General features: G+C 52.2%; 1 long non-coding RNA gene across 1 annotated transcript; it reads right to left on the bottom strand.

Moving 5' to 3' along the window:
• Positions 1 to 2787: 2787 nt before the first annotated feature.
• On the bottom strand, positions 2788 to 8569 carry LOC306667071. Its single transcript, XR_013765442.1, has 2 exons — positions 7935 to 8569; positions 2788 to 3121 (listed from the first exon to the last, which is right to left on the bottom strand). It is a non-coding gene; the product is annotated as an uncharacterized lncRNA (long non-coding RNA).
• Positions 8570 to 8881: the final 312 nt, after the last annotated feature.

Consider the following 8881-nt stretch of genomic DNA (forward strand, 5'->3'; position numbering starts at 1 on the left):
TGTCTAAGGAGTTGTTAGTTTAGGATGTGCCTGTCGGTATGTTTTGGTTTGGGGTTTCTTTTTGTGTCAGCACAGACGCGAGAGTTGTTGCTGAGCACCTGCCCGGATGACGTTCCATCCTGACTTCCCAGCAGCGCCCAGTCCAGGATGGAACATCCCAGGCTGTACAGGCATTGCCGTCCCACCGCCTGTCACAGCCTGGGCCACGCGTGGAGGATCATGGCCCCCTGTTCCCCAGCTCAGTCCCTCTGCTGGAGCAGAAGTGTTCTCGGACACACAGAAACCTTGAGGTTGTAGAAAAGGTAGGGTAGAGTCAGGTGGCACACGCCTGTAATCCCAGCAACTTGGGAGGCCAAGGCAGAAGGATCACTAGTTAAAGGTCAGTCTCAGTTGAGACCCTGTCTCAAAATGAAAGTTTTTAAGAAGTAGGGAGTAAGGGTGCTGGGAATGCAGCTCATTGTAAAGCACCTCTCGTTCAGTCGCCAGTACCAAAAAGAGAGAGGGTTGGGTTGCATAATGGAATTAAAAAGTTATTAAAAATTAATTTGAATAACTGTTAGAAAACATCTCTGTTCTGCAAGCATTAGGGTTGAATGGACTTGATGGAGGCCTGGACCTGGGCCTGGTGGACAGCCATCCAGCTGCAGAGCACATGTAGTCTCACTGACCCCTGAAAGCCCCAAGGGGGCCATCCTGGCCTGAGCAAGGGGCTTCCTGCTTGGAGTAGGCTGCTGTGCTGGGGAGGGAGAGACAGGAGGTGGCCCCGCGCGCTGCGCAGGGGCTGAGAAGGGAGGGTGCTCTGGGGCCTGGGGATCCGCCATGAGTTCTCAGCCTGGAGTTCGAGAAGAGCCACCTCCCCGTTCTCCCCCATCTCCTCTCCAGCTCTCACCTGATTCTGACAGAAACCGGAGAGGCTGCTCTTCAGTAGCGCCTGGGCTGATGGCAGGTCTCTTAGGAAGGTGGGCTTTTCCACGTCTGTTGTTAGTTGTTTGGCGAAGGCAGAGGGACTGTGAGTGGGCGTGCAGACTGAGTCCTAGGTCTCTGGAGCGTTGCGCCTGCTGCCCCCAAACCCCTTCTGGGCTGGGCCTCTCCTCAGGAGTGTGGCTGCAGTGCTCAGAGGCCTGTCCTTGGAGGGAAGGTCACTCAGCACTGCCAGGGGAGCAGTGGCTCCTGCCCTGGGGGGCTCCCACCGTGTGCCAGTAGGAAGGCCAGGAGGAGGGGGCTGGTCTCCAGCAGGGAATGGGGGTGGTAGCCTTTCAGCTGAGGGCCAGGGTCCCTTCTGAAGTCACTTAAGCTGTGACCCCAAAGATGATTTGGCTGGAGCCAGGCAGAGAACAGGGGTAGGTGCTGGGACCCCCGCTTTCAGAGTACCTAGTTAGTTGTCAGAAATGCAGAATTTCAGGCCAGCTAGTCCTACTGAGCCAGTCTTGTGTAGAAGATCCCAGGAGATTCATATGCTCACTGTATTCTAGAAACGGGGTAAACCAGTGTCCTAGGCATAGATAGACTCATCCACCAGGGCTGAGAGGCAGCAAGATCTGCAGGATTCTGAGGCAGATCAGATGTTGAGGGTGAGTGGACCTGAGAAGGCTGGCTTGAAGCGAGGGGTCTGTTATTTAACTATGAAACTTTTACCATGAATCAATTAGGTGCCTGCAAGGTATGAGGGACTTGGCATCCACTGTTTACCAAAGCCTTAATCCAGGCTTGTTGTACTGTTGGGCTGTGTGACTTTGGGCAAGTTAATGAGTTTATTTTCCCATCTGTGAAATAAAGATAACAAGCTTCACAGAGTATCTGTAAATAGATACGTGTGTACGGGGTTTAGCACGGTGCTGGCAGCAGTACCCATGGGCGGGGCTGGCTCACGGTCACATGGAAGCTGCTGAGTCCCGGGTTTGGTGTTCTGGCCAGAGGCGGCACAACTCCTCTTGTGAATGGTTTTCTAACCTAGTGTGTGCTGAGTTGGTGACGTGATCCTCTTGCTTGGAGAAGGATACTGAGGCACAGGATGTCAGCTGCCAACCCGAGCATCTGCAGAGCCCTGCAGTGCTACACCTGAAGGCCTTTCCCTTCCGTTGCAGCTATTGCCTGCTGTCTCCTGCCTGCTCTGAGGGGCTAGCCCTGGCCATTGACCTAGCACAGTGCAGACACAGGTACACAAATGTGTATAAAAGGCATCCAGATTCCTGGATGTCAACCCTGGCCTACTGAACCAGCCGACACTGGGGCCAACTCCCAGATGCCCCCACATTCTGCCCCTATAATGCAGGCAAAACAGGTCTTGTCACCTCAATCCTGGATAAATGGAAGAGAATGGAGAGAACAATTCCCTCCCAGACCATTGGTCCATAAATTGGGAAGTCAGAACTAGAACTCAGAACCAGTGTTCTTTCCCCAGCACCAGCACCACCTAAATGTGCAGCAAATACTGTGGTGTAAATGTCCCCAGCAAAGCTCATGTTAAAATTTAATCCTATGACATGCTTAGATGGGGTGGGGGTGGGGGGCTCTTAAGAATGATTGGTCCTGAGATTTCTGCTGTCCTGAATAAATGAGCCCATTCATTGCTTATCTTGAAAGGTTTGTTATAAAATCCAGCTTGGCTTTTTATATGTAGGGCATATGCCAGAGTGGGCCGAGCTCCGATGAAGGCCATTGACCAGCAAGGGCTCCAGGAGCCCACCTGTCGCAGCACAGCCTCAGCAGTAACAGCTGTTACGTCACCCACCTCCTGAAGGGCTGGCCAGAGTGGCAGAGATCAAACCCGAGAGGACACAATTACTATAATTACTTGACTACTTTTATATCAAAGAGGAACTCAATCCACTTTAAGGGTTACAAGGTAAAGCAGTTGTGCTCACATTGTTGTTAAGTGGGACTGGGAAGAAAGGGAGGCAGGAGGCCCCTGGCACTGGGCACGTGATCACTGAACACCTTTAAATGGATCACTGCAAGACTGCAGATCCCTGGGGAGACCAGGCTGCGGTGCAGGCCGGGAGGGGCTCTCCTGCCCCCTTGAGCATCAGCCTCTGGCTCTGCTCCTCTCCTCTGCATGAGCCCAAAACAAAACGAGCTTAGTTCTCTAGTCAGTGTGTTCAAGTCTTGGGTTACCAAGATACTGTAGAGAGGGAGAGGAACAAAGGATCACGTGTTAGTAAACACAGACTGAGCAGCAGTCCTGGAGGAAGCGGCGGCTGGGCCTGGAGAAGGAATTGAGTGGGAAAGGCTAGCCTTGAGTTCTCAGATATATCCACAGACAGGTGGGCTCCTCTTACCGTTGAAAATGGAGGCCTTTGGATGCTCCTGGTCTGTTCTTGCTACAGAAGCCTCCTACTTGGGGAGGAGAGATAGTTGAGCCTGGCTGGAAATTTCAGACCTTCAAGGCCAGAGTAACAGGCAGGGAGCACCTGAGGTCCTTCCTACATCCTCCCTGGGGGACGGGGGCGGGGGGGCACTGCTGCCTCTGGTCACTTCTGACTTTTAAAGAAAAATCAGGCATTTTTATGAACATCAGCCAAATTTCAAATACCGGATCTAATTCAAATTGCTTTGTCAGTACTGTGTGGTCCAGAGGAAGGGCATTTAAGCACTGCATTCACCTGGGAAGTTCTGACTTCAGTCAAACCCATACCTCCCCCCGCAGCCCCAGTGACGAAATAATCACAAGCAACAAACCCAGGAGAGGACGTCCCGTCCCAGGAGCAGCGGAGCCTTGACAGTTGCGCTCCCTCAGAGGAGCTGGAGTTCTGGAGTTAGAACTGGGGCTGCCGGGAGGCAGGCGTCTGACCAGCTTCCTGGGGGCATGGGATGCTTCAGCCACGTCTGAGGGCTGCCAGGCAGCCAGGCAGATGTGCTCCATCCCTTGGTCACCTCAACACCATGCTCAGTGGACCTTTCCTGGCCAAGCCCTTCCTGTTCCCTAGAGCGTGCCCCACAGAGACCCTCTGTGTCTCATTCTAGGGGGCCATTTCTTTGTGATGGCCTTTTGGTCACCACAGGAGTGAATTAATTATAGGAGCTGCATGAGTCTCCTGGGGCAGGGCCATCTGCCAACACTCCCCTGAATCTCCAGTTTGGTCCGAAGCCTTGATGCTTCCAACTCCTTTTAAAGAAACAGTCCTGGAGAAGGGACAGGCTTGCCCGAAGCACAGAACTTACCAGGATCCTTCCAGCTACAGCAGCTCCCCCTTATCCATGTGGGATATGTTCTGACCCCCAGTGGATGCCTGAAACTGGATAGAAAGGAACCCTAGAGTACATGGCGTTTTTTCCTATACGAGCATGCCTATTAGTACAGTTTCCAGGGGCTGGGGTTGTGGCTCAGTGGACGAGCGCTTGCCTACCATGTGTAGGCACTGGGTTCCATCCTCAGCACCATATACAAATAAAGAAAGGTTAAAAAATAAAAGAATGCTTTAAAAAATAAAGTTTACAAATTAAACAACTAATGATAGAACAAAAACATAAAAACATAAAAATTATAAAAACATACTATATAATCCATATGAATGTGGTCTTTCAAAATACGCTATATTTATCCTGCCTGTGATGATGTGAGGTGATAAAGTGCCATGTGATGAAGTGAGGTGGACAGTGTCTGTGTTGCTATGTACCAGGTAAGGGTTACTTGAACACCAGCACTGGGACAGCACATGTCCTGGGTGAAATGGAGTCGGACAACAGGAGATTTTATGCTACTCAAATCAGCATGCAAGTTAAAACTTGGAATTGTTTACTTCTGGAATTTTCCATTTGATATTTTCAGATTTCTGTTGACTGCAGGTGACTGAAGCTGCAGATAAGAGAGGAACTACTACTGTATTCAAAACTACCAAGGGGTAAGGGGTGTAGCTCAGGGGCAGAGCTCTTGCCTAGCATGCACAAGGTTCTGGGTTTGCCCCCCAGCACTGCAAACACAAACCCACCTACACAGGGATAGGAATCTGGAGATTTTGAGGCTTTCTGCCTTATTGCTGAATTAGTAGAGGGTATAGACTCTGCTTGTCCCCTTAGCTGTCACCAGTTCAAGTTCCTGATGCCACCATCTCATGGCTACCTGGCAGTAACCCTCAAGTGGCCCTACAATTATCTTTCTGATCACAGGTAAGTCATCTCTTACCCCTCCTTCCTGATTCCCCTCTGGGCTTAAAAACCCAAGGGGTGGAGGGGGCCTGCTGCTTTCAGAAAGGGACTATTTACAATACATACTTGTCACACGGAGGTCAAAAAGACACGGGTCTCCCTCCTAAGAAAGGCTGTTTAGAAAAAAATACCCGGCTAGGGCCAGGCTGGTGAGGAAAGCAATATCCCTTAAACCTCTCCAGGGCCCAGCTGGCTCTGGTCCTATGAGGCTCTGTTTGTAAGGAAAGCAGAGGTGGGGACAAAGGCAGGTTCCTTAAAAGGGAAGGTGACATCTGTGTAGGAGAAAACCCGGAAGCCGGGGCCACGGCACGAGGCAAGCGGGCCAGGCTAAGTCCATTCCAATGCTAGAGAAGTCAGAGCAGGGCTGTTTCACAGGGTTTAAATTCTTCCTGACTTAGCAAGCGCTGGGAGGAAGTGGGGGACTGTATCCAGGGAACCCCGGAAAGGCACCTTGACGTCACGAAAAACACCACTCCCACGCCTGCCAAGGCCACCGCATCAGCAGGCAGCACCTTGGTGGGGCCGTGGGGAGGCATGTCAGGACCCTCTGTGTGCTGAGCGACTGAAAGGAGGGCTTCCACGGCATGGACCATGCTCCTCAGGGAGGGAGGGGACACGTGCTTCTGTGTCCCTTGGGCGATGGTGCCAGGCCCAGAGCTCCAGGGCTGGTCATGCCTGGGGGTGTCAGTTACCTGAAAAGAAAGGGGCAAGACTTGCAATCCTGGAAGCCTGGGCAGGGCGTTCCCCGGTGGGCCAGTCCTTACTCCAAGGACCCCTGCAGCCTGTGCTGCCATCTAGGCCTTAAAAAACAACCAAGCAGGTGCCAGCTTCTCAGCTCTGGCCCTATGCACTCACCTCCTTGATGGAACTGTGGAAGCCCGGGATGTCTTTTTATTTCTAGTCTTTTTTAGCTTTATTTGCTCAAACCCCACCTCTCCAGATGAATGTTCAGGTGCATCATGGGAAAAACGCTGATTTCCTTGGATCTGTTTTGGGGGTTTGTTTTATTTTTTGTAATCATACAATTTTAAATGCCATTTCCCCAGGTGTTTGTGCTCTTTGGCCTCCTATTTCCCTATGATTCAGGGAAGTAAAATATGAGGAGTCTGAGGGAGGCCCGACACAGGAGGGGTCAGGGCTGGGTGGCTCTTGTACTCCCAAACCTTCCCAGCCTGCTTGCACCCTGGCGACTCTAAAACCAGGTGACTTGAGCCAGCCTCCAGAGGACACCGGGGAAAGCATGTGGCAATGACTACTGCTCCCAGGGGGCAAATGACCTTGGGCTGTGGAGGTTACAGATCTGGCAAAAAAATGGCTCCACCACAGGTGGATTTCAGTAGGGAGAGGGAGGGTGGAAAGGGTTGGAAACAGGTCACCTGGGCTGGAAGGGCACACAGATGAGGGAGAAAACCTCAAAAGCACCCTGGGGGTTTGTGGGGAGGGATTATGATGGTAAGATCAGGGGAGGCTCCCTTCCCTTTGCCTGCTTAATAGAGTCAACGTCTAAGACAGACACAGGTTCTCAACAGGCACCTTCACTGTCAACTTATTAAGAAGCAAATCTGTGTCACCCACAGGGCTCTGCCTCTGCAGGGATCCTACCTGGTGCAGCCCACAGACTTGACACCTGGGGAGTGGTCCTGCCTTGCAGCACCACAGGGCTGACTGTGGCTCAAGGGCAGGACCTCTGCAGATGGCCTCAAAGTGCCCTCGGCCTCCTCTGCCCACTGTCCACAGAGCCACGGGATCTCCAAGGAGGGCGCTAAGCCAGCAGGACAGGGTAAAAGGGATGCCACTCGGGCCTGGAATCAGGGACCTGTTGTTTGAGCTAAGCTGACACCACTTAGCTTATCAACTTGGCAAACCTCCCAGCCTCATTTTTTTTTTAACCACAAAACTAGAAAAAATATTACCAATCCTACTCCCTCCACAGGATTGCCATGAGGGCCAAATCTAGTAGATAATGATAGCATTATTTTAAAAAAAAATAGGGTGGAGTTTGCCAATTTAAAAAAAAAAAATTTAGTTGTAGATAGATAAATACCTTCATTTTATTTATTTATTTTATATAGTGCTGAGGTTCGAACCCAATGCCTCATGCACTGAGAAGCAAGTGCTCCACCGAGTCACACCCCCAGCCCGAGTTTGCCAATTTTTTAAAATTAATCATTTTATTAATTCATAGGCAATTCATAGGCATTTAGTACGTTTTCAATGTTGTGCAACCATCACCTCTACTTCTAAAACATTTTATTCGCCTCTGAAGGAAAGCCCACACACATAAGCAATCACCCTCTGGGCTGTCAGTCACCAAGCTCCACTCCATCTCTATGGACTGTCTTATTCTGACATTTCCTATAAGTAGAATCATTTACTCTACAATCTTTTGTGTCTTCTTTCACTTACCATAACGTTTTCAAGGTTCATCACACAGCTGCATGTATCAAACCTTCATTCCTTTTTATGACGAATAATCTTCCATTGGACATTATGTATCATGATTTTTTTTACACTCATCTGTGTATTGATGGACACCCCCAGCCCACGCAAAGACAGGGAAGATGCAAGCAATTTAGTACAATCAAGCTGTGCTACTAAAAACAAAAGAAATTAACCTATTTTTGGTGTGCAACTTTTCCCTCATTAATTTCAAAGTTAGCTCCTATGCACATCTGCTTCGTTCTTAATCCACTCTGGAATTTTGCCAGGCAGCAACATCAGTTTAGAGATTGTAATATATGAAACACTTACTCCCGTTTTCCCTCTCTTTTGAAAATCAGGACTCTTACCTATGTCTAAATTCCTGGGGCGAGTCATGCCCTCGGCCTCATTCACTCATTCTTTGCAGACGTTTATTGGGCACCTGCCACGCACCGGGTATGGTCCCAGCTACGAGGAGGAGTCAGTCTGCGATCCTGCTTCCCCAGCTGAGGGTACTTGGGGCATTTAGTCTGGGCCTGAAGATTTGACGCCGGGGGCGCTGCCTGCCTTCCCTGCACCCCTGCAGCTCGGGGCTCCTCGTGCCGGAGGAAGAGCCCTGGGTCGTCGGGGGCAAGTGGGAGCCGGGCACTCCGGGCCTGAGGCCCGCCCGGCCTCGCTGATCCGGACACGGGCCTGCGGTCCATTTGCTGTCGTTGCGGCGGGCGAGCTCCGGGTCTTCCCGAGCTGTGCCTCTCGGGCACTTCGGGGACACCGGTCCCCTTGCTTGTGCCCCTCGTCCTGGTCGAGTCTGCCGTCCTCGGGAGCGTCCAGGCTGCTGGCGTTTGAGGCGCCCCTCGCCGGCCGGCTGCCCTCTGCCGCCCCGCTCTCCGCCCGTTCGGGCTCGTGGGAGGCGCTTCTGCCCTGCGGGGTCCCGGGGCGCGGGGCTCGGCGGCGCTCGGAGGCGGAAGCGCCGCCCTGCGCGGGGCACGTTCCCCCCGCCCCCGCCCCCGCCCCCGCCCCCGCCCCCGCCCCGGGGGTCTCACGGCAACCCCAGGCCGTCAGCGCCGAGGGGGCTGCTCTCCCGGGCCCCGTGGCGCGGAGCCACGCAAGACTGGAGGCGGGAGACTGGTGACGCGTGCTAAATTTGCATGTCCCTTTCCCAGGATGCTCAGCAAGACGCAGCAGCTTCTGCTTCTTGTTAAACACATTCGTCTCACCTATTGAGAAGTAGGTCCTCGGGGGAATTCCCACCCGAAGGGCAGGTAGCACGGCTACTGTAAATGCAGACACGAACACACGACTGTTGAAATGTCAC

This window comes from Sciurus vulgaris, assembly GCF_902686455.1.
Source record: "Sciurus vulgaris genome assembly, chromosome: 8".
Taxonomy (NCBI): Eukaryota; Metazoa; Chordata; class Mammalia; order Rodentia; family Sciuridae; genus Sciurus; species Sciurus vulgaris.